The 25,523-nt window shown below is 46.8% G+C and overlaps 1 pseudogene; it reads left to right on the top strand.

Annotated features, from left to right (window-relative positions):
- The first annotated feature begins 14,742 nt into the window (after positions 1-14,742).
- LOC127672135 (guanine nucleotide-binding protein G(I)/G(S)/G(T) subunit beta-1-like) lies at positions 14,743-19,472 on the top strand (annotated as a pseudogene).
- The last annotated feature ends 6,051 nt before the right edge of the window (positions 19,473-25,523 follow it).

Genomic DNA, 25,523 nt, shown 5'->3' with positions numbered 1-25,523 from the left:
CCTCTTGTGCTGTGTGTCATTGCTGGATTTCCTTAGTGGCTGAGGGAGATTTTATAATCTCCCTTTCTTGTATCCTGGACTCTAAAGCCAGAACCGTGTGGCTAAAGCTGCCAAGTTCTGCTGCTTGCTGGGGCTGGAACATGGCCCCCTCAATCAGATATATTTTTACCAACTTTCTCTGTTTTTAAATGTTTCCTTCGCTGCCTAAGCTAGGCTGTCCTGGAATTCACTCTGTAGACCAGGCTGGCCTTGAACTCCAGAGATCCACCTGCCTCTGCCTCCAGAGTGCTGGCATTAAAGGTGTGTGTCACCACAGCTGGCTCTAAACTTTTCTTTAATTTCTTTGCACTAGCTGGGATCTTGTCCTGAAGTTACCACTCCCTTTATTCCACTTAGCATCAAGCTTTTTTTAAAAAATGATTTATTTATTTATTTTATGTATACGAATACACTGTAGCTGTACTGATGATTGTGACCCATCATGTGGTTGCTGGGAATTTTAGTTCAGGACCTCTGCTCTCTCCTGCTTAAAGATTTATTTATTGTTATAGCTAAGTATGCTGTAGCTGTCTTCAGACAGCACCAGAAGAGGGCATCAGATTTCATTACAGATGGTTGTGAGCCACCATGTGATTGCTGGGATTTGAACTCAGGACCTTTAGGAGAGTAGTCAATGCTCTTAACCACTGATCATCTTTTTTTTTTTTTTTCAATCCGTGTATCTCCTTGAACACAGGACTTAGTTCCATTTCACTTCCTGGTTCCCCTTTCTCCTCAGACTGTACATTTTGTAATTTTCCTTGCTCGATTTGCTCCTCTTCATTATAGATCTGCGTAAGAGTGACCACTACTAACCGCGTGGTAGAGTTCATACCAGGCTGTTCTGAGATTTCCTGTCTTCAATTTAGCCTCAGTCAGATTTTTCTGGACAAAGGCAGAAGGCAGCCACATTCTTATTCAAAACAGCACAAGAACACTCTCTAGGCCACACACAGATATTCTTCTCCTCTGAAAACCCCTGAGCCAGGCCCCCACAGTTCAGCTCACCCTCAGCACCTCTGCTTTTCCATGCTCCTGCTAGGGTGCTCCATTAACCCCCATTTAAAGCATTCAACAGCTTTTCTAATCCAAAGTCTCAAAGACCACACTCCTCCTCCCCAAAGCACGGTCAGGCCTATCACAGCAATAGTCCAGTCCCCAGTCCCCACTTCTGTCCTAGTCAGCATCTCTATTGCTGGGAAAAGATACCATGACCATAACCACTCTTATAAATGAGATTGTGGCTGGGTTACAGGTCGGAGGTTTAGTCCATTCTTGTCATGGTGAGAAGCATGGAGGCACACAGGCAGACATGGCACTGGAGGGGTCCCTGAGAGTTCTGCATCTGGATCCACAGGCAGCGAAAAGAGAGGGTGACACTGGGCCTGGCTTGAGCACTTGAAACTTCAAAGCCTACATCCAGTGACACCTTTCCTACAACAAGGCCACACCAGCAATAAAATAATGCCACTCGCTATGACTCTGTGGGGACCATTTTCATTCAAACTGTGCACATGCTTGCACACACACACACACACACACACACACACACTCACACTAAATGTGCCAAATACCTATGAGCTGGAGAGATAAATCCGGAGTTAAGAGTGCATGCGACTCTTTCGGGAGACCTGAGTTCAGTTCCCAGGACATCCAATGTTCCCTGGCCTCTGTGGGTACCTGACTGATGTGTACACACCTACACACACAGACAAGCATGCATCCACATTTTCTTAGTCTTAAAAATAAGAATACATCTTAAAACTAATAAAAGAAAAATATCAATTAAAAAGTAGTCCCCCAAAACCTGGGATCAAATCTAGGCTTTCCTAGAGTGGCCTTGGCAGAAGGCTTCTTGCCTCTTCCCTGAACCCTATTTCCCCTTTGGGGGGAGTCAGGGTTGGATATTCAGGGGGATCTCAGGCTGAGCTGGACTCCACATGTGGCTTTTTGTCACTGTCTCTGCTCTGACGCGTCCCCTGCTACGCTCTGAGCCTCAGTCTCCTCATCTGAGCAATGGGCCCAACACCAGCCCCTTCGACATGTTGCCTGGGGGAAATATTGAGATAATGGATACAAGGTATAGAACAAAGTTAGTCTGGCACCACTCTAATCAGCACCTGTTACTGTAACAGAAACCCTAGTAATCAATTAATAAAGAAAACAGTTTTGTTTTGTTTTTTTCTGGCTAGCCATTTTGGATGGTTCGTCAGCCTTTGGCCCTGTTGCTTTGGGCCTGTGGACAGACAGCACATACTGGTGGGGTGTGTGCTACACAGCCTGCCCACCTCCCATCAAACAGGTCTCACATCTTAAGAACCGGATATGCCATAAAGACGTGCCACCAGCCAGCGGACCAAGCACATGATGACAGGGACAACTGGAGACGATTCTAGAACCAAACTACATCCCAGTTGGAATTGCTATTAAATATCGTTATAGTAGCGATGTCACCTTTGAGCCAATCAGCTTCAAAAGGCGTTCACTCCTCCCTCCCTAGCCCTCTATCCTAGCCCGCCTAGGAATCTGTGTACATCCACCCAGCAGAGAACCAAAAAACTGTGAGAGACAGTGGAGCCCAGGGCTGCAGCCAAGATTCATTGTAGGTGAAGAAAGGCTAGGCGCACATTGATTGAATGATTCCTCCTTCTCTTCCCTCCGCTCCTTCCCTGTCTCCCTCCCTCCCCCCTCCCTCCCTTCCTTCTTTCTTGTCTTGTTTTCTCTTTCCTTCCCTCCCTCTTCCCTCTTATCCCACTTTCTTCTTCTCCTTTTATAGTTTTGGTTATGAGCCTAAGCTTTTACTGCTGAGCCATCTTTCCAGCCCTTCTTCTTTTGGAGTGTGTGTGTGTGTGTGTGTGTGTGTATGCGTGTGTGTTTGTGTGTGTGTATGTGTGTGTGTATGTGTGTGTGTGTATGTGTGTGTGTGTATGCGTGTATGTGTGTGTGTATGTGTGTGTGTATGTGTGTGTGTATGTGTGTGTGTGTATGTGTGTGTGTGTATGTGTGTGTGTGTGTACACGTGCATGTGGAGGTTATGATCCATGCCAGGTGGCTTCTTCCATCATTCTTTATCTTATTTTTTTTTTAAGAGGTAATTTAAAATTTTAAATGATGTGTATAGGTATGTCTCAGTGTAGGTGCAGTGCCCAAACAGGCCAGAAGAGGGCACCCGCTCTCCCGGGTGTGGAGTTTTATAGGTGGTTGTGAGCCTCCAGATGTGAAAGTTAGGAACCAAGCTCGGATCCTCTGCAGGAGAGTATGTACTTTTAATGCTGAGCCGGCACATCTCTAGCACTCACCTTATTTCTTGAGACACAGTCTGTCATTGAACCTGGAGTTTCTGGATTTCACTAGACTGTACCAGCCGGCCAGCAAGTTCTCAGTGTCCTGAGTCCTGTCTGGCTTTCCCAGGCATTGTAGCTGGCTTTTTATGAGGGGATTGGAGACCTGAATTTGGATCCACAGGTTTGTGCAGAAAGCACTTTACTACCGTGTTATCTCCCCAGCATCCTCTCTGCAGTCTTGCTACGATGTCCAGACTGATTCTTAACTCCCAGGCTTCGAGAAATGTTCCTGCCTCACCCTCCTAAGGACCTGGGATGACCAGTACATGCCACCAGGTTCTGCATTGTGGTTCTGATGTTGCTGTGATTGTTTGTTTTAGACAGGATAGCCCTTGCTGTCCTGGAACTCACTGTGTAGACCAGGCTGCCCTCTAACTCACAGAGATCCACCTGCCTCTACCTCTGTGATGCTGGGATTAAAGGCATGCGCCAACACACCCCACTCCTACTTCATGGGTTTTTTTAAAGATTTTATTTATTTTATGCATGTGAGTACACCATTACTCTCTTCAACACTCCAGAAGAGAGCATTAGAGCCCATGACAGATGGTTATGAGCTACCATGAGGTTGCTGAGATTTGAACTCAGGACCTCTGGAAGAGCAGTCACCACTCTTAACCACTGAGCCATCTCTCCAGTCCTGTTTTATGATTTTGTTAAATAAAAGCAGATGTTCATGACCAAGTCCTACCCTTGGTTGTAACTTCAACTTGCCATTTTGGCTTTGTTTCCTCTCTGAACACATACTTGCACATTAATATAAGCATCACACACACACACACACAAACACAAACACACAGAGAGAAAGAGACATCTTACACATGCATCTGTTTTTATAAATATGCATACACTGTACTCTCTCTATATTATTACGTGTGCACAGGTATGTAATTGATGCTATAGCCACAGGTGTCATGTACCCATATTATATCTAACACCATACATTTTCTCCCCAACTCTAAAATCATGATTCTCACTCCTAAATACATCAGTGTGCCTCTCTTAGGAACAAGAACATCTCTAACACACACTGAAGTCTTCAATGCACAAAACAAATCTACTCTAACATACTACAGCATCTAATATTAGTCTGTATTCAAATTTCTCTGATTATTTCTAGAAGGTCTTTGTTTTGTTTGGTTTCATTTTATTTTTTGAGGCAGGATATATAAATCTAGCCCATGCTGACCTAATCTAGACCAGGCTGGCCTCAAACTCATGATGATCCTTCTAGCCCACACTCCCAGATGTTGAGATTCCAAGTGTGTCACTACTTGGCTTTGGAAGGTCTTTGATAGGAGTCAGTATTAGGCTTGGTATTTGGCTTCTACCTTGAGACAGGGTTTCTTGTTCATCACTGTGAGTCAGACTAAGAGCTTCCAGGGACCCTTCTGTCCCCACTCCTCATCTCTTCGTGGAGGTTGACATTATAGTCACCTGTCTGACCTTTGTGGGTCTGAGAGACTAAGATTCCGGTATTCACGCATGTGCACTTTTTCCACAGAACCAGCTCCACAACCCTAGCTTTGTGTTTTTGAGATAAGGGTCATGAGCTTCTCTCAAACTCACAGGGATCCTCCTGCCTCAGCCTTCTGAGTGCTAGAATTACAGGTATATGGCACCATAACTAGTCATCTAACTTTTGAAATGTATATGTATGTGTATACACATGCACATGTGCACACACACATACACACATGCACACACATGCATGCATGCATGCATGCATGCATGCATGCAAGCACTCACACCTGCATACATAGATCCATAGGTCTCTATGCATAGAGATGAATAGACCTGCATCCATAGAGAGGCCATAGATGCACCAAAGTATGGATGTATTTTATTGGGGTTACTTACAGGAATATGGGTGAAGGGATGCTTTATAGGAGAACAATAACTCAAAGACAGCTGCATCACCAAAGCCCACCCCAGCATGGATGACAGCTCACAAAACTGGGAACCTGGGGCACACAGCCAGCCAGCAGGCGGGCAACTCAACAGGCTCAATACTGAGAAGGATAGGGAGGGGACCAGCTCCCCTGTGCTTATGAGAAGAGCTTAGGAGAAAGTCTCTTCCTGGGCCGCAATCCAGGCACTTGGAGAGTGTAAATTCCTGAGTAGGTGGGCTTACCAAAGAAGTGACATTTCCAACAGTCTTGATGCATGAGTAGGAATTTCTGCAGTAGAGAAGCAGAAAGTGGAAATACAGTCAGCGTCAGGCCAAAGATCTCTTTGAGGAACCATAAAGTAGTGTGGCGTGGTTCCTCTGACTGTGGTGAATAATTTTGGAAAAGAGGCCCTGAAGGTCCTAGCCAGGAGTCTGGTTTCCATTGTCAGGTTAATGGGGAGGCCCAGCATCGCTTTAAAGTAGAGGGCCACGTGGAGCTCTGAGTTTGCACACTTCACTCTGGTTTGCAGCATGGAGACCTGAATCTGTTGGCGCAGCATGGAGAAGCTAATCTGCCTGCGTCCACACAGGAGGCAGAGCTGGACTGCATTGCACACAGTGTTGTATCATTGGGACTGCAAGAGGGAGAAATGAAGACGGTAAGTAAAGACTGAGACCCTGCAGCCTCTGTGCAAGCCTAGGGGCAGCCTGCTCTGAGCCGGTGAGGCTGTCCACTGAAAGACCCCACAAGAGTCAGGTTATGGGACCAAGAGGCTGACCCAAAATGCTCCGGGCCTCCACCCTTGAAATGAGACTGATGCCCAGCCTTGAGGTATTAAGAAAGTCCCAAATCTAGATACAGTTTGTTCTTGTCTGTTGGCCATGTGCCAATGGCCACTGAGGTGGGCTTTGCCCAGCTTCTCCATCCCTACCAAGGTCCTCGCCACGACCCCTAGCAACATGGCTGAGGTCATAGAACAAACATCCGCTAAAGGGACTTTACAAGTCTCTGGAGACTTGCAGTTTGGAAGAGTGGCAGTCCCCTCTGAGTAGTTCCCCACCTTTGGATCCTCCCAGCGTGGGGGAAGTGGGACTTCATCTTTCACACATGAATGTCAGGCTCAGTAATGACTAAGAGATGGCTGAGCTAGTGGGTGGAGAGAGAGCTTAAGTATCAGACCTGCCTGTCCTCTGGCCATTACACACCTGACTAGGATACATACATACATCATGTCCACCCTGAAAGTCTCAGTCCTGGTGGTGCTCGTCCTTCTTGCTGTGGCGATTCAGATCTCTGATGCAGGTGAGGCTGGGGAATAGGAGGGTGGACACTGGACAATCTGGGAAGAGTCCCAGAGTGAGTCTGCCATTGGCCCCTGTGGCGTTGGGCTAGCTCTGGAACTTCCCTGGGCTGGCTCTATTACAGGTGTACAAATTTATAAATGGGGTTGCTAGGAAGGCTTGGCTTTTAGGGTCTGCCAGTTGATGCGGGGGTGGTGGTATTCAAGACCTGGGGAATCTTGCTGTCCAGACAGCTCAAATATAGGGTCCCTGGGAATGGATGGAGAATCTGCAAGGTACCAGACTTGAGTCAGGAAAGGTAAATCCTCTCTTAAAAGCTGGCTCTGCCCCCACAATACCCAAGGTTTGCTCTGGAGCCTGTGGTAGATACAAGATCCAGACCCCTCTTTCCTGTCGCTTTGGGCTGGGCAGGAGAGGGGTCCCAGTGGGGGATCAGGCAATTACAAGCAATCAGTTATTGCTCACAGTATCTGGGGAGCCTCCATGTAGCAAAGCCCTATGGAACTGGTGTTCTTCCACGGGCCTTGGAGATGACAGATGACCAGAATCAGTCAGAGACACAGTGGGACTTGAACCAGGTCTACATCATGGCTGTCACCTGCCTGAACCTTGATACTGACTGCTATGGTCTCAGCATGACCTCAGATGCTTGGCTTCCTCTCTCTGATGTAGCCTCACCGAGGCCCTGAGAAGAGGAAGATGTACCTCTAATGCTGTGCTGCCTCCATGGGGGTAGGTGGGTCTTCCACAGGGCTGAGCATTCCACAAGCTCCTGGGAAGCTTGTGCTATTGCCCACAGACTGACCCAAGGTGAGCACGAGAGTCTTTCTTGTTCAGAGCTGCAGGACCCATATAGAAGCCTGTTCCTGTTTAGTCTTTCTGAATCCACTTCCTCGAGCTCACTGTCCCAGAGCATAGATACTAGGCCATTAGTAACATCTCAGAGACTCCCCAGGCTGGGGCGCATGAGGCCTAGGAGATATCCATCAGTGTGGAAGAGAATCTTTTCTATAGGTCAGCTTGTGATTGTAACTAATGCTGAAACTGGCCTCTCTGTGCTCCAGCTAATGTGCTGCCCTGGGTACCCTTCCTCTAGGTCCCTACGGTGCCAATGTGAGAAACAGTATCTGCTACAACTATTTCCGTAGCCCACTGCCACCACGTTTAGTGAAGGGGGTCTCATCGAAATCAAAATGCTGCCGCAAGCCTGGCGTTGTGTGAGTAGGAAGCTGGGGCTTCAGAATCTTGGAGGATGGGCCTGACAAGGGTGGCCCAAGGGTAGGCAAGATGTGTCAAACTCCAGCTCAAGAAGGCTTGACCAGATCCAACCCAGGCAGGCTTGGGTTTTCGGAATTCCAGAATGATGGTATTAATGATGGTATTATTCCATAGATATTACTGAACATCTGTGACATGACAGAGCTGAGGATGTAGGCTGAATAAATGGGTACCACCCCAGCCTGGCATGGACATGTGGGCAGTACATAGTCACAGGCTATTGGTGATGAGAAGTAGTGTAGTTGTAGTGGTACAAACAACATGCCTAGAGCCACTCCCTGCCAAGACATTCTGGGTCCTCCCAGTGCTCTGGAATTCTTCAAGGTAGCCATTTTAATCTGAGCCATACTATTGAGAGTTGACACCATGAGCCCAGGCCATTCTGAATCCTATCCATGTGACTCATTCAGTCTTTAAAGCAGTTCTACAAGGAGGTTACCCCCATTTCGCAGGTGAGACCCAGGCTGAGGTAAGGGAAGGGGATCTAGGCCTAGCAAAAAGAAGGGAATGCAGGCTCAGCAAAGAAAAAGGGACCCAGGCTCAGGAGAGGGAAAAGGACTCAGGCTTAGCAAAGGGATCACAGCCTAGACTCAACAAAGGGCAAGGAAAGCAGGCTCAGTAAAGAAAAGCGTGGGACAAGGTTTCCCAGGCTGCAGCAGGAGCAAAGTCTTCGCTTGTGACTCCTCTGTCTTTGTCCAGTTTCTTCCACACCTCGGAAGACTCAGATATAGAAGCATTGCATACTGAGCATCGGGCACATAAGCCTTTAAGTAGACACAGCCCTGTGCAGCAACTGTAGTCAGGTTTCCTTGCACACTGAGGAGGAGTCATGAGCTTAGGGGTCTCTTTAGCATCACAGGGCAGCTACAACGAAGTCACAGAGCTCATGGCCTGATAGGAGATACTCAGTAAAGTTCAGACTCTAGTGATCCATTGACTCTAGAAAGACTATGGCTTGACAGATGGAAAGACAGATGCACCGGCCTTGTGCAAACTGCCCTAAGAAGACAAACTCAGGCTGGTCATGGTGGCTCACACCTTTAATCCCAGCACTCAGGAGGCAGAGGAAGGTGGCTCTCCATGAGTTTGAGGCCAGCCTGGTCTGCATAGTGAGTTTCTGGATAGCCAGGAATGCGTGGTGAGATCTTGTGTCAAACAAAGCAAAACAAAACAAAACAGACAGGATCGGTGCTGCTATTTTCCTCAGGTTCTGCTCACTAGTGGTCAGGGTCTCAGCTATATGGCTGGACTCTTAGGAAGCAGCGAATATGGGAGCAGAGGCCCCACCACCAACCAGCCTGGACCCACCTTGCTGACTTTAGCCTTAGTGCCCAGGGCTGGCCTGGCACTTGCTTCAGGTGTCCCTTGGGGCACACTTGTTGGGTGTGTCTTAGTTCCTTTTCTAATTGCTGTGAGAAATGACTGACTTCTGGCAAGAATGACTTAGGAAAGAAAGATTGTGTTCGAGTGCACAGTTCAAGGTGCAGGGCATCACGGCAGGGAAGTCGAGGCACCAGCAACTTAAAGCCGCTCGTCACCTGTCGTCCACGCTCAGGAAACCAAGGGATGAGTGCAAACCTTCATCCTTGTTCTCTGCACTTTACACCATCCAGGAGCTACTGCCCAGGGAATAGCCCCACCACAGTTAAGAGGGGTCTTCTCACATCACTCAAAATAAGATAATCCCCACAGGCACGCCCAGAGGTCTCCCTGAGGGGTCCTAGATACTGTCAATTGACAGTTACCCCTACCATCACGGGCAAACCTATTTCTCCACTGGATGCTCTGGGACTCTCAAAGAGGCCTGGAAGGGATGCTCTTCAAAGTCACAGTCCAGTCCCAACCCCGGACATATTTTACTCCTTCTAGTCAGCAAATTTCTTTACATCTGTGGGTAGAACAGGGACAGGGAGCACAGGTGCATGAGTCAGGGAGCACAGGGGCATGAGGTAGGGAGCACAGGGGCATGAGGCAGGGAGCACAGGGGCATGAGGCAGGAAGCACGGGGGCATGAGGTAGGGAGTACAGGGGCATGAGGCAGGGAGCACGGGGGCATGAGGTAGGGAGCACAGGGGCATGAGGCAGGGAGCACAGGGGCATGAGGCAGGGAGCACGGGGGCATGAGGCAGGGAGCACAGGGGCATGAGGTAGGGAGTACAGGGGCATGAGGCAGGGAGCACAGGGGCATGAGGCAGGGAGCACAAGGCAGCAGGGAGCACAGGGGCAGGGGACACATAGAGTCGTAAAGGGGAATAAAGGGGGATGGGAAACTGCTCAGTTAGTAAAATGTTTGGTGACCAGGCAGGCGTAAAGACCCAAGTTCGGATCCTTAGCTGTCATGCAAAAAATAAAATAAAATAAAAGCCAGATGTGGCATCATGTGCCTAAACTCCCCAGGGAAGCAAAGATAGGAAGATCTCTCAGCCTTGCTGGCCAACCAGAATTGGAGAACTTCAAGTTCAGGGAACTGTATTTCAAAATAAGATGGATAGCAAATGAGGGAGACACTCTACGTTGACCTCTGGTCTCTACATGCATGTGCACATACACCCCCCCCCTCTCTCTCTCTCTCACACACACACACACACACAAAGAAAAAAAAACCAATGTAAAAAGCTGGGGCCATCTTCTGACACAATTCTCTATAGCACCTACTATGTGCTATAGCCCTTAGTACTGTCTCCTTTCTTGAGCAGGTCAGTACATATCCAGATAGTATCATGCAGCTGAGTGGGGCTGTCAGCCCCATTTTACAGATGTATAAACCAGGACCTAGGGACATTAGCTGAGTTGCAACAAGGAGCAAAACTAGAAAGCAATCCTGATGGGCGGCTGCAAGGGCCACACTTTCAGCAAGGAGCCTGCTAATGCCACACCTTTCTCCTTCACATCTCTTCCAGTTTGATAACCGTCAGTCATGGAAAAGGCTGTGCCAACCCCAGGCTTCCCTGGGTGAAGAAGCTACTCCATAAGCTGGCCTAGAGAGGAGGACCTGATGACCATGGGTCTGCTGTGGTCCAGGAAGGCTCAGCAAACCCTATCCTCTGCCCTTCCAGCAAGAGCCTTGCCAACAATGCCACCTTTGCTCACCTCCATCCCCTGGGCTGTCACTCTGAGAGGCCCTGGTCCCTCTACCTTCCCTCTCTCCCCTCGAGCTCATCCTCTTCCGACATGGCTGCTGGGAGGCACATTCTGGCCAGCCTTACCCTATAATACCGACTCCCCACTGCTTTAGATGAGACCAGGGTCCTTGTTTCAGTGCCCTGTTCCTAGGACACCTTCCCCATCCCCAGCCTTGGCCCCTTTCTCTTCTTACATGGAGGGAAGACCCATATGGTTCAACTGCGTGTTACCCAGTTCCCTGTCTGGGAGGTTGCTGATACCCGGGATGGTATTCCTGCTGCAGGCACCCATCCAGCGCCACACGCCTCCCAGGCGTCCATCACTCCCAGTGGCCCACCCACCAAGGCCCACCCTTCAGATTTCCTTGGCCTCTACTCTCGTTAGAATTCTGGGAGTTTCAGCTGGTCCACTAGAGCCCAAGGTCAAAGGCAGAAGGCAGCCACATTCTTATTCAAAACAGCACAAGAACACTCTCTAGGCCACACACAGATATTCTTCTCCTCTGAAAACCCCCTGAGCCAGGCCCCCACAGTTCAGCTCACCCTCAGCACCTCTGCTTTTCCATGCTCCTGCTAGGGTGCTCCATTAACCCCCATTTAAAGCATTCAACAGCTTTTCTAATCCAAAGTCTCAAAGACCACACTCCTCCTCCCCAAAGCACAGTCAGGCCTATCACAGCAATAGTCCAGTCCCCAGTCCCCACTTCTGTCCTAGTCAGCATCTCTATTGCTGGGAAGAGATACCATGACCATAACCACTTTTATAAATGAGATTGGGGCTGGGTTACAGGTCAGAGGCTTAGTCCATTCTTGTCATGATGGGAAGCATGGTGGCACAGGCAGACACGGCACTGGAGGGGTCCCTGAGAGTTCCACATCTGGATCACAGGCAGCGAAAAGAGAGGGTGACACTGGGCCTGGCTTGAGCACTTGAAACTTCAAAGCCCACGTCCAGTGACACCTTTCCTCCAACAAGGCCACACCAGCAATAAAATAATGCCACTCCCTATGACTCTGTGGGGGCCATTTTCATTCAAACTGCGCACATGCTTGCACACACACACACACACACACTCATTTCACACTGCCCAGGAAACAAAGGACCCTCCCAACTCAATGTCTTTGTGTTTTCTTGAGTGTAAGCTCCCACCGCAGGCATCCTGAAGGGCTCTGGTAGGCATGGCAGACATGGCTCTGGCAGATCTTACCCTTCCTCCATCTCTCTGCCTTGCTAAAACCCATTAGATTACGTTCCTAAATCCACCCACCAAGGTCTGTTCCCCTATTTAACCAGTCCCCTCCTTCTCCTGAGGCTGACCACCAGGGTCCAGCTCTCAAAGTCTTGAAGTCTAGCAATCAAAAGCCCCCTTTGGCTGCCCTAATTAACATGCCCAATTAAAATTAAACACCTCATCCTAACTCAGGGTTTCCCCTTTCTTTTATAAACTTCCATTTGCCTACAGACCATGTCTGTTTTTTCTCTATCCAGAGGCAGTCCTTTGTCCCTCACAGGCAAGGGAGAGCAGGGTCTCTCCCCCCTCTCCCTGGTCTCAAGACTCCCATCCCCCAAGAATTAGGACCATAAACCTAAAAGTTTCAGATGTATATCCATGCTAAAAATTTTCCCCTAAACTTCTTAAAGATAGACTTTACTTCTGCCTTTAGTCTATGGGTCGCAGCTGATGTTAAATCAACTACAAACTGCTCCAGCAACTAGCCAGCCCCAGCCCTTTCCTCAAAGTCTACACCATGGTCTAGTCTCACAGACTACCTCAGATGGTACCACAGAGCCTGGACAACAAGTAAACAGCCTGCCCTTCCTGACCTTGGCCAACAGTCCAGCTTCCTTGGGTTTCCTAATAACAACACCCCAATGTGCGCAGGAGGCAGCCAGAGAGAACAGCACCCACTTACCCAACCCCTAATGACCCAATAGTAAAACGAAAAGGTGGGACTGAAGGGCTCTGGTGGACCAGGGTGTGTCAAGCAGCTCTGGCAAGTCTTGCCCCTCCCCATTCCCTACTTCTTGCTAGGCTAATTACATTCCTAAACCTACCTACAGAAGTCTATTTCCTTATTTGGCTGATCCCTCCTCCTGAGGCTGAGCACCAAGGTTCAGCTATCAAAGTATTGAAGTCCAGCAGTCAAAGTCTCCCTTTTGGCCACCTTAATTAACATGCCCAATCAAAACAAACTCATCTCTTTCCCATTATAAACTGCCATTTCCCCACAGGCAATGTCTGCCTTTTCTCTACCCAGAGGCAATCCTTTGTCCCTCCCAGGAAAACATCCCTTCCCTCCTTCCTTCCTTCCCTCCTCTCCTTCCTTTGCTCCTTTCCTCTTTTCTCCCATCCTCAGTCTCCTGTCTTCGTCCCTTTTTCCCTGCCCCATGTCCCCCTGGGTCAGCTAAATCTCCTTTGTGCTGGGAACTTGGTTTTAGTGTGTCCAGTGTGGACTGAGGCCCTTTCACATCCTGTCAGTCCTTGTTCCCTTCATGTCCACTTCGCTGGACTCTCTAGGCAGTAACCACAGATGCAGAGCGCTTGCCAGGAAGAAGCATCTGTAGGAAGGCACATCCAGGATGCTGGCACACGTAAGGCTTCTGCAGGGGTACCAAGGTGCTCTGCCCCCGAGCCTCAGTTCTCTTTCTGTGATCAAGGAGGAAACAGTACACATCAGTGAGAATCTGGTAAGACAAGAAGATCCAGGCCACCAACCGAACAACAAAGTAGGCAGGGTGTCAGCAGTGACAGGAGCAGAGACACAGCTCTGCGCTGGCACCCCCAGCAGCCTGAAGAGTTCTTTTTAAAGACTTCTACTTGGGTGAAACCAGATCCTTGTCTCTGTCACAGAAAAGAATTTCAGGACAAGCCAGTGTGAAGCAGATTTGGAGTTTACACAAAGGCATTTAATAGATTTAGGAGCAGGGGTTAACATAGAGGAGCTTGTGAACTGGGCGGTGGTGGCGCATGCCTGTAATCCCAGCACTCTGGGAGGCAGAGGCAGGCAGATTTCTGAGTTGGAGGCCAGCCTGGTCTACAGAGTGAGTTCCAGGACAGCCAGGATTATACAGAGAAACCCCTGTCTCGAAAAAACCCAATACAATAAAACAAAACAAATATATATATATATATATATATATATATATATATATATATATATATATATATATATATATATATATATATAGAGAGAGAGAGAGAGAGAGAGAGAGAGAGAGAGAGAGAGAGAGAGAGGAGCTCGGAGGGAACAATGAAGCCAAGCACATGGGTAGGGGGCTCTCAAAGACAGCTCCCCCCTCTCTGCACATTGTCTTTACAATATCTCCCAGCCTGATGAATTTTGAGGCTTTGTTTTCAAAGGGTTGCTAAGGAACCCAGATGGGATCCCGGGATGGTTTCCGAAGAGCTGGACCACTATTATTAGGTCTCCATCACTCTGAACAAAATTTGAGGTTTCCAAAGACCATCTGGGAGTGGAATAGACCTCAGGGCCTCATAGACACTTGGCCTCATGCTTGTTCACTCTGTTAACACATAATGTCAGGAAGAAACAGTGTTTCTATGCTGATTCCATACACCAATGTTAAAGTGCCAGTAAGAGACCTCAACTAGACTCTAGACTCAGGCTCCTTTCCCTTCCTGTCCCCTTCTGTAGTCTTCCCTGTCTTGTTTTAAGGACTTGAAGAGACCTTTCTCCACAGAAGATACTCAGGTGGCCTAGAAAACATAGAAAGATATGCTTAACACCACCAGGCATCGGGAAAATGCAAATAAAACCTACAGAAAACACAACAGGAAACCTAAAAGGTAACAAGTGTTGGCGGGAACGGGGAGACGTGTGAACTCCTGGTTCAGGAGCTCGGAATACAGACTGCTGCAGCGGCTGTTTAAAACATTGGCTGTTCTTCTGAAATCAAATACGGAGTCATGCGACTCCACAGTTTAGCCTGTGGGTAGTATGTACATGCCAAGGAGATGGCTATACAGTCATGTTCATTGTGACACTCTGCAACTGTCAAAAGACAGGCATGACCTCAGCATTCCCCAGCAGGGGTGTAGGAGGCAGATGTGGCACAGCCACAGTGGGATATTATTCAGCATTTATAATTTATATATTTTTATTTTATGAGCATTGGTGTTTTGCCTGCATGTGTGTCTGTGTGAAGGTGTCAGGAGTTGTGAGTCACCATGTGGGTGCTGGGGAAATTGAACCCAGGTCCTCTGGATGTGCAGTTAGTGCTCATAACCACTGAGCCATCTCTCTAGCACCCTTCTGTGTGTTTGTTTTGGATTTTTGGTTTTGTTTTGTTTTCAAGACATGGTTTCCTTATGCATCCCTGACTTTTCGGGAACTCTTTCTGTAAACCAGGCAGGCCTCACACTCAGAGAGCTACCTGAGTTGCTTCCTGAGTGCAGAATAAAGACATGTGCCACCACTGCCCAGCTATTACTGAACACTTAAAGAGGGGAGTTCTGACTCATGACATTACGTGCAGGAACTTCCAGGGCATTATACTAAGGGAAATACAATTATCCAGTCACAAAGGATAAGCATTGTACTTTTCTTTTATTGTTGCTCATCCTCTTCTCCCCCCCCACCCCCCTCCTGGAGTGGGCATGGCCCAAGGGCTCACTCTTGCAAGACATGTGCTTACCACAGACCTAGAATGTCATCAGAAATCTCAAGGTGTGAGTAAGATTGTGGCAGAAATTAATGAAATAAACATAAGAACTCAATGAAGCAAAGAACTGATTCTTTAAAAAGAAAAGACTGGAAAACCCTCTGTCAATTAACCAGAAGAAAGGTAGGTAAGACACAAACCTACAAAATCTGAGAATAAGGAGATCTCATCACAGGAGATTCAGAAAACAATAAGGACATGTTTTAAGATTTATATGCATTGAAACTGGAAGGTCTAACAGAAGTATATGGCTTTCTAGATGGATGTGACCTCACCAATGATACCAAAGATGTATAACAAGCAAGACAAGATTGCAGTAATAACTTTTTAAAATCTCCCAAATGGAAAAAAAAAAAGCCAGGGCCAGATATATTCAGTAAAAAAGTCTACCAGGTCTTCAAAAAAAAGAACAAATAACAATATCAAGTTATACCATAAAACTAAAAAGGAAGAGGACCAGTAAAATAACTCACAGTATAAAGATCCTTGTTGTGCCAGCAACCAGACTTTGATTCCTAGAATCCACATAACGGTGGAAGGGGAGGACTCCAAAGCTGTGCGCTGGCTTTTTTTTTGTGCACCCACGCCCCACACTGACAAAAAAATAAAATTTAAATTTTGAAAAACAGGAAAGGAGCACTCCAAACTCTTTTTAGGAAGCCATTTTTACTTAGATACCAAAACCAGATAAATAGACAATAAACAAAATGATAGGCAAATCTCACCAGTGGGTATAGATGCAAAAACAAAAACAAAAACAACCCAAAAAACAAAAAACAAACAAACAAAAAACTCAATTCAATACAAACCAGATTCAACATCACATCAAAAAAGATTAGTTACTCCAATCAAAGTGGCTTCATTCCAGACATGCAAAGACGGTTCAATACAGGGAAATCAATAAACATAAATGGACTCAAAGGTAGGCATCACGTGTTCATCTCAACAGAGGCAGAAAATGACTTTGACAAAATCCAACATCCCTTCACACTAAAAACCCTGAAGGGACTAGGGAGAGAAAGAACATATTTTAAAGTAATTATATATATATATATACATATATATATGTATGTATGTATTTGACAAATCTATATGCACTATCATGATAAAGACAAGAAGAAGAGGAGGAGGAAGAAGATGAAGGTGTCCCCACTCACTTCTATCCAATGTAGTGCTTGCAGTCTTAGCTACAGCAATAAGATAACAGAAGGAAGTAAAAGGCATGCAAATAGGAAAGAAAGAAGCAAAGTATCTATATTTGCCTATGATACGGTTTTGTGTATAAGAGAACCCAGAGGTTTCACAGCAAATGAGCTGATAAGCGTTTTCAACAAAATTAGCATCCTCAAACCAATAGCCTTCCTAAAAAAACAAAGGCCAACGCACTGAAGTAAATCAGGGGATAATCTCATCCTCAGTTATGGTTAGGAGGGAAGAGGCAGGAAGTGGGAGAGATTCCTTTTAACAGTGTTGAGACTGTTATAGACTATGGGACTTTTGAAGTCGGACTGAATGCATTTTTTTTGCATTGTGGTGTGGTTGCAAGTCTATGGGGTTCAGGGAACAGAATGTGGTGGTTTGAATAAGGATGACCCCATAGGCTCATCTATGGGAAGCTTAGTCATCTGGGAGAGATACTTCTTGAGAAGGATCAGGAGGTGTGGCCTCCTGGGAGGAAGTATGTCCCTGGGGTTTAGCCTTTGAGGTTTCAAAAATCAAAGCCAGGCCCAGTGTCTCCCTCTTTCTGCTGTCTGTAAATTTGGATATAAAATTCTTAGCTCCTTCTCCAGCACCGTGTCTCTGTGCTGCCGCCATACTCCCCACCATGATGATAACGGACTAAACCTCTGAAGCTGTAATCCAACCCCAATCAAATGTTCTCTTTTATAAGAGTTGCTGTAGGCAATAGAACACTGGCTAAGACAAAGTGTTTAGCAGGGCTGGGAGTGTGGGATGAGAGAAGATAATAAAGGATAAAAATAACCAAAATTGGAGCTGGAGAGATGGCTCAGCCGTTAAAAGCACTGACTGCTCTTCCAGAGGTTCTACGTTCAATTCCCAGCAACCACTTGATGGCTCACAACCATCTGTAATGGGATCTGATGTCCTCTTCTGGCATGCAGGTGTACATGCAGATAGGGTACTCATACACATAAAATAAATCATAAGGGGGAAGTGGGGGCTGGAGAGATGGCTCAGCAGTAAAGAGTACTGACTGCCCTTCCAGAGGTTCTGAGTTCAATTCCTAGCAACCACATGGTATCTCACAATGATCTGTAATGGGATCTGATGCCCTCTTCTGATGTGTCTGAAGAGACAACTACATATACTATACTTATATACATAAAACAAATAAATGTTTTTTAAGAAGTAAAATGGCAAAAGAAAAAAAAAGTAAAATGGTGGTTACAAGAGGCAGATGGAGACAAGAGCCAGTTGGGAAGAGAGAGTTCTGGAGGTGACAGGAACGGTCAGCCAGAGTAATGTGTTGGAAGCCTCCGAAAGAACCAGTTAAGGGGTGAATGGGGTGCACACAGAGGAAAGTCTGTGTAGGGGAAACAGGATGGCAGTGTTGAAGGTAGTGGGGCCAGGAACAAAACAGTCTTCATGCGGACTGACTCCTGCCTGCAGTCTGAGAGTGCTAAGACCAGGCCTGCGTGTTCCAGCATGGTCACCTGCCAGGCTGGCTGAGGCTGAGATAGACTCACATGTCTGGGAGGCCAGACCAGAAACACTTCCGGAAGACAGTCATGGATTCTATAGAATGTCAAAAGCACCAAGACTTAAAGTTGAGTGGGCTTGCCGGGCAGTGGTGGTGCACTCCTGTAATCCCAGCACTCTGGGAGGCAGAGGCAGGCAGAATTCTGAGTTCGAGGCCAGCCTGGTCTATTGAGTGAGTTCCAGGACAGCCAGGGCTATACAGAGAAACCCTGTCTCGGAAAAACCAAAAAAAAAAAAAAAAGTTGAGTGGGCTTGGCCAGCCACCAGCAAAGCTGAGCAACTAAAGAACCAGATTAGAGATGTTCAAAACTCATGAGCAGATGTGACTCTTGCATATCAGAAGCAAGAGTGGCCCAGTGGGAATAATTCAGATGTGGACCAGAGGAACACTGAGAGGACATCGGACCAGGATTTATGCCAGGTGCTGTGACACAAACTCCAGACTCTATTGCCAGTTCTTCTCAGAATGTAAAACTCACCATCTGGGACAGCTATACCACAAACAAGGCCCATGCCATTCCCCTGTGCTCTTCCTGGGTCATGACCTATGCAGTCCCTCCTTCTGGGAATTATGCAGCCTGTGGTGTCCTGGATAACATCTGTTCCGAACTCCCTAATGGAATGAGTGTGAGGGTCAGAAGCTGGAAGAACATGCAAATTACCTGTTGTGTTGCTGGTTCCTGGACAGTCACATATGTCCTGTGGGACATCAAGAAGACAGGCCAACAGACAACCACACTAACTAGACACACTGGACATGTCATGAACCTGTCTATTTTTTGCAGACTATTGTCTCTGGTGCTTGCAATGGTTCAGCCAAGCCCTGGGATGTCTGAGAAGGGATGTGCAGACAGACCTTTCATGAGTCTCACATCAATGCTGTTTCCTTCTCAATGCCAATGCCTTTGCCACTGGCTCAGATGACGCTGTGTGCAGGCTGTTTGACCTCCATGCAGACTAGGGAGCTCATGACCTACTCCCATGACATCATCTGTGGGATCACATCTATATTCTTCTCCAAGAGTAGCCAATGCCTCCTTCTTGCTAGATACAAGGATGACTTCACCTGCAGCGTCTGGGATGCTGACTGAGCAGGACACTACAAACGCATCTGTTGTTTGGGAGTGGCTGTAGCACCAGAGCCCTGGGACAGCTTTTTCAAGATCTGGAACTGAGACCACAGGTGGATGCCATGGTGACTAAAGGACCATTCCAACCTTGAAGTTATATAGTAATAGTTTATTCTACCCAACTCAGACACTCATGCCTCCCAGCAGAACTTCAAAAGTGCAAGAGCTTTTTTTGACTTAATACTAATGCCAAGAACACAACTTCCATTAAAAGAAGGTTCTCTGTGCTGTAAACTAAAATAAATTGTGCATTTCTTCTGGGCCACTGTCTTTGGTTTCTCATTTGGATGAATTTTAAGAGGAAATATTATAGTAAAATGTAGAAGGTAACCCCGATTGTGATAATGAGACAGACACTCCTCTTGACTAGTTCATTTACATTTTAGAGCCAGATCCTGTTTTGTGGCACCCATGAAAACCTAGCTAAAGGCTTTGCTTACTGGTAGTAGTTTTAAATATCAAGTCTTTTGTTGCAGGATTTTGGAAGTATCCACATTTTCTTCTTAAATGCATTTCTTTATGTTCAGCAGTTAAGAGAACCAGGGTTCACAATCCATAGAAGCACAGAGGGTAAGTATAGAGTAAAAGGCTGGAAAAAAACAGATCTCATTAGGATAGGCAAATAGAATAAATAATTATGTATGGTTTGGGGGTGGGGGCTGGAATGGGAAGATCAAGCAGAGACAGGGAGGGAAAAGGGAGATGCGGGAGGTGCAGCAGTACCCAACTAATCTGCTCAAAGTGATCCCGGTGGTAGCAGAGTTCCTTGGTATCCACCTCAATGTTCTGTGTTCCCAAATGAAAAACACACATAGATAGCCTTTATATTTTGATATGTCTAAAATAGTTCAATGGCTGGGACACTTCTTGTGGTTAAGCTACCTTCCTCTGATATTCTGAAGTTGTTACTTACTAAAATCTATATTTTATCTTTCTTGTCATAGACCCAGTCAGGGACCCTTTTGGGGCCGCTCTCTGTTCTCAGTCCCACACCTTCTCAGGCGTGGCATCTGCTCCCCTCCACCTTCTGGCATCTCCTCCTCCTCTCCTTCCTCAGTCCCAGGAATCCTAAAAGTCCCGCCTCTGTCTGCCCTGCCCAGCCATTGGCTGTTGGCAACTCCATTTACCAATCAAAACCAACTGGGAGCAGGGTTCCCCCAGTGTCTTACTGAGGACTGTAGATTTTTGTGTAATTTTGGGGACCCAAATTAATACAAACAGCATTAGACCTAACCCACAGCAGGAGGAAATACAGGGAGAGACAAGTAAACTTAAGGGGCATTTGAGGGTAGTATGGAAACCTAATACAGTAGAAGCTTGCTAAAATATATACATGTATGAAGGCAATGTAAATGATATTGCCAAAAATGAAGGTGGGGGGCAAGGTCCTAACTGACCATTTCTTGTCACCAAAGAAAGCATCTAGAACCAGAATTAGGTTATATCTAATTGAGTTGTTGGCCAAAGGATTCCCACGGGAATCTCCAAATAACCTAGGCTGTTGCCAACACTATAGATTACTCTCCAGAAACCAACAGCAAAGCCCTGTTGCTGAAGACAATGCCTAAGCAACCCAGTGAACACGGGGAACTTGAGCTGGTGCCTTCCTAGAACCTTCACACCTATGTTCTAGGTTCTTGGTACAGGAAGGTACTCAGCACTGTCTCGGAAGAGAATCATAAACACCAAGCCAGCAACAAACCCTTTATCTACAATGGTATCCCGACTGCAAGATATGCTAGGGTAATGGTGGCACAGAACTCATGGGAGTAACCAACCAATAACTGATTTGACTTAAGACACACTCCCGGAGACAGAACCTATAGCCAACACTGCATGAACAAGAACCAGAGACTAGATAGCCCAGGGACCTACAGTAAAACCAAATACTATTGGTCAAAAAAGGAGGAAAAATGTAGGGATAGAATTAGTGCCTTGTTTAGCCATCATCAGAGAAGCCCCCTCCTTCAGATCTAACAAATACAGAGACCCACAGCCAGGCATTACACAGAGAATGAGAGACCTGGAACACTCAGCCCTAAATGGGATGTCTCCATCAAATCCCTCCGGTCAAAGCTCGGGGAATCTAAGGAAGAGGAGCAGAAAGAGTATAAGAGACGGGGGGAATGGAGGACAGCAAGAAAGCAAGATCCTTATGAATGTGAGCAAAGCTCGTGTGAACTCAGAGACCAAGGCAGCAGGCACAGGGCCTGCCTGAGGCTGGAGCAGGACCTCTGCATATATACATATTATGGCTTCCAGTGTGGTATTTCTATGGCACTCGTGTGTACAAACAAGTGGGTCGATGTGGGTCTCTGATCCTTGTTCCTTCTCTTGGGTTCTTTTCCTTCTGTTGGCTTGTCTTGCCCAACTTTGACATGATACTTTTTGTTTTCTTATTATGTTGCATTTTGTTTTAATATTATCTCTTAGAAGCTTGTTCTTTTCTCATGAGAGACAGAAAGGAAGGGCTAGCAGGGGAGGTGGGAAGGAACTGGGAGAAGGAAGGGAGTAGCAACTGTGATCTGGGTATGTTATGTAAAAAGAGAATCTATTTCCAATAAAAGGGAGAAAAACAAACAGAAACAGGGTAGGATGAGAAAGCCAGGGGAGCAACAGTAAACAGCGTCCCACCATGGCCTCTACATCAGCTCCTGCCTCCGGGTTCCTGCCGTGCTTGAGTTCTTGTCCTGACTTCCTTTAGAGATAGACTACAGATGTCAAAGTCTAAGCCAGATAGAATCTTTCCTCCATGCCTACCTCCAAAAGACAGGGGACCAACACTCTGGCAGCCTCTGATCTGTCAGCGAAGACTCTTGTTCTTGGTTTTGTTTTCTTCCTCTGTCACTTCCTGGAAGCCTGCCTCCATAGACCAGCCCTCGGCATCAAGGGAGACCATCTCGACACCGTGCAGATCCTTGTGGTTTTCATCTCCAGCCCTGTTTAGCAGGAGCGATTGGACAGCAGTGTTCTGTGTGTCCTCCCCTCCGCCTGTGTCCTGCACCCTCACAGAAGCAGCAAAAGCCATGCCAGTCTGTTTTCTATAGCAGAGGGCATTCTGTACAAGGCTGTGCTGTGACTGCGCAGTAGGTCTGGACTTGGCAAAGAGAAAGCAACGAAGCCCCTTCTCTTTCCACCACCAGATGCAGAGCTCTCTGAATCTCTACCCAGCAAGGAGGCTGAATGCAAGCTAGACACTATGTAATAAAGTGGTTTGATATGGAAAAAAGTTCCATTTCTCAGGATGGTGATGGGACTTTGCAGCATTTAGCCACATGTTTACAGGGAGGCGGTCAGGTGTGGGTTGAGACTATTATAAACACAATTTCTAAAAAGTTGCCTGTGGTCTTCTGAGCAAAGGAAGGATGTTTTTTTCTTACCAAATTACAGGCTTTGGATGAGCACCTCGTGGCCTAAAATATACTTTCGAATTCTGTAAGAGATGGGGTCTTGCTATACATCCAAGGCTTGTCTCCAACCCCCCCCCATCTTACCATCCTCCTGCCTCTGCTCCCTAAGTGCTGAGATTATGGTGTCAGCCTCCTCATACCACACTCCATTTCCTGTAGTCTTTTGTTTAGAATCTGCAGACACCAGCTGTTTTGTCTCGAGTGTTTCTAAGCTGAGACTCTGTTCCGTATGTCCATGTTCACTAAAGCCAGGAACTCGAATACCGTGCTGTTGGTGCTTCTCAACGCTGCTACAGCTCCAAGGCATGGTATTCACTGGGCTTTTACTCTCCCCACCTCTCCGTGTCAATAAAGGGTTAGGGAAAGGACTTCATACGACTGTTGATGAAAAAACATTAAGACTTAATCTAGCTGGGCAGTGGTAGCGCACACCTTTAATCCCAGCACTTGAGAGGCAGAGGCAGGTGGATTTCTGAGTTGGAGGCCAGCCTGGTCTACAGAGTGAGTTCCAGGACAGCCAGGGCTACACAGAGAGACTCTGTCTCAAAAAAGCAAATAAATAAATAAATAAATAAATAAATAAATAAATAAATAAATAATTTAAAAAAGACAATCTATATGGTGCTGGGACATGACTTTAAAGAGAAAACAAACAACCATGTAAGACTGTGGTCTGTAGGCTAAAAGCAGTGTTAAGTAAGTGCACTAAATACCTGATAATGTAGATTCAATGTATATGTATACTTGAGTTACCTGTGGCTGCTGGCTATCTAGAGAAGCAGTGGGCTTATGGGTAAGGTATGTAGTTTCATTTCCCTAGATCTTAGCTAGGTTTTCTCAGCTCAAAGTGCCACATAAAATAGGAAGGAAAGCCCGACGCCAAGCACACACAGAGAAGCAAACACCGCACTGCTCGAGGATTTTTAAATCTGGCTATTCGGTCTACCCGTGCCTACGACCCTAGAGATATTGGTTTTGGAGACCCTCAAGGAATTCTAATGTCTTGTTAAAGTTTTTTTTTGGGGGGGGGAGCAGGGGACTCCATCTCCTCTATCTGCTAGACCAGTTTTCCCCTGATTCCTGGGTCACTAGTTTCCCTGCTAATTTAGTAGGCTCTAAGAGGAAACCCCAGAAATAGCACCTGTCTTAGGGTTTTCATTACTATGCACAGACACTATGACCCAAGAACTCTTCTTATAAAGACAACACTTAATTGGGGCTGGCTTACAGGTTCAGAGGTTCAGTCCATTATCATCAAGGTGGGAACATGGCAGCGTCCAGGCAGACATGGTGCAGGAGAGCTGAGAGTTCTATATCTTCGGCTACAGGCTGCTAGCAGAATACTGGCTTCCAGGCAGCTAGGACAAGGGTCTTAAAGCCCACACCCACAGTGACACATTTACTCCAACAGGGCCATACCCTCTAATAGTGCCACTCCCTGGGTCGAGCATATAAAAATCATCACACCACCTCTTTGCTCCATATCCCCACGCTTGCTCTCTGCATACGGTAGTATCTCTGCATACCACCTGTCTGCTGTTGATGCATAAGGGTTATGCAAACTTCCCTTCTACATCCCTGAAATTGCATGACAGTTTTACCAATCCATCTTCATGCTTAATATGTCAACAACATTCAACATGCAAAAAGAAACAGTAACAACAGCAGCAGCAGCAACAACAACAACAACAACAACAAGTACTGTCTGTTGTTTTCAGTAATGCTGTGTCCTGGGGTTTGGTTCAGTTGGGCAGAGATGCCTACTTAGCATGTCCATGGCCCTGGATTCTATCTCTCTTACATAAAATCCTAGAGCCTGGTAGAAAATGCCTGGCATCTCAACATTCATGAGATAGAGGCAGGAGGCTGTGGAGTAATTCAAAGATAGCCTGGGCTACATGAGAGTCTACTCCCCGTTTCACAAAACACTCCACTGTATAACAATGTGGAATAAAATGCCCATTTTATACAAATAAATTAATAGGTGATGAAAATAGAATATGCCAGGTGGTGGTGGCACATGCCTGTAATCCCAGCACGCTGGGAGGCAGAGGCAGGTGGATTTCTGAGTTCGAGGCCAGCCTGGTCTACAGAGTGAGTTCCAGGACAGCCAGGGCTACACAGAGAAACCCTGTCCTGAAAAAAACCAGAGAGAGAGAGAGAGAGAGAGAGAGAGAGAGAGAGAGAGAGAGAGAGAGAGAGAGAATATAGGAGGTTGAGGTAAAGCACCGGTGGGGACAGCAATCAGCCTCCAGGACATCTAAGTCTGGGGTGGAGCTGGAGGAAGGAAGAGAGGGGAGTGTGCCCTCCTGATTGGCCAGACAGAGTGAGCTGGAAAGAGCTGGGGGTGGGGCAGAAAGCCTGGAAAGGCTGTGACACCAGGGTGGTCTCAGAGTCACCCTTAGCGCGACACGGGAGAAAAACCCCTTCCTCCTGCTGCACAATTTAAAATTGATTCCGTAGTCATTTTTAGCTCAAAGTTGCACACACACCCCATTTCCCACCACACACCCCAGCTTTCCTCTAGGTCCTGGTCTAACTGCAGCTTCCCTGCAGCCCCTTCCTCAGAGCCACTGGAGCAAACATCCCTCCCCCAACCCCT

This window comes from Apodemus sylvaticus, chromosome 21 (assembly GCF_947179515.1).
Source record: "Apodemus sylvaticus chromosome 21, mApoSyl1.1, whole genome shotgun sequence".
In the NCBI taxonomy this organism is placed as follows: domain Eukaryota; kingdom Metazoa; phylum Chordata; class Mammalia; order Rodentia; family Muridae; genus Apodemus; species Apodemus sylvaticus.
This window is presented reverse-complemented; position numbering and strand designations above follow the sequence as displayed.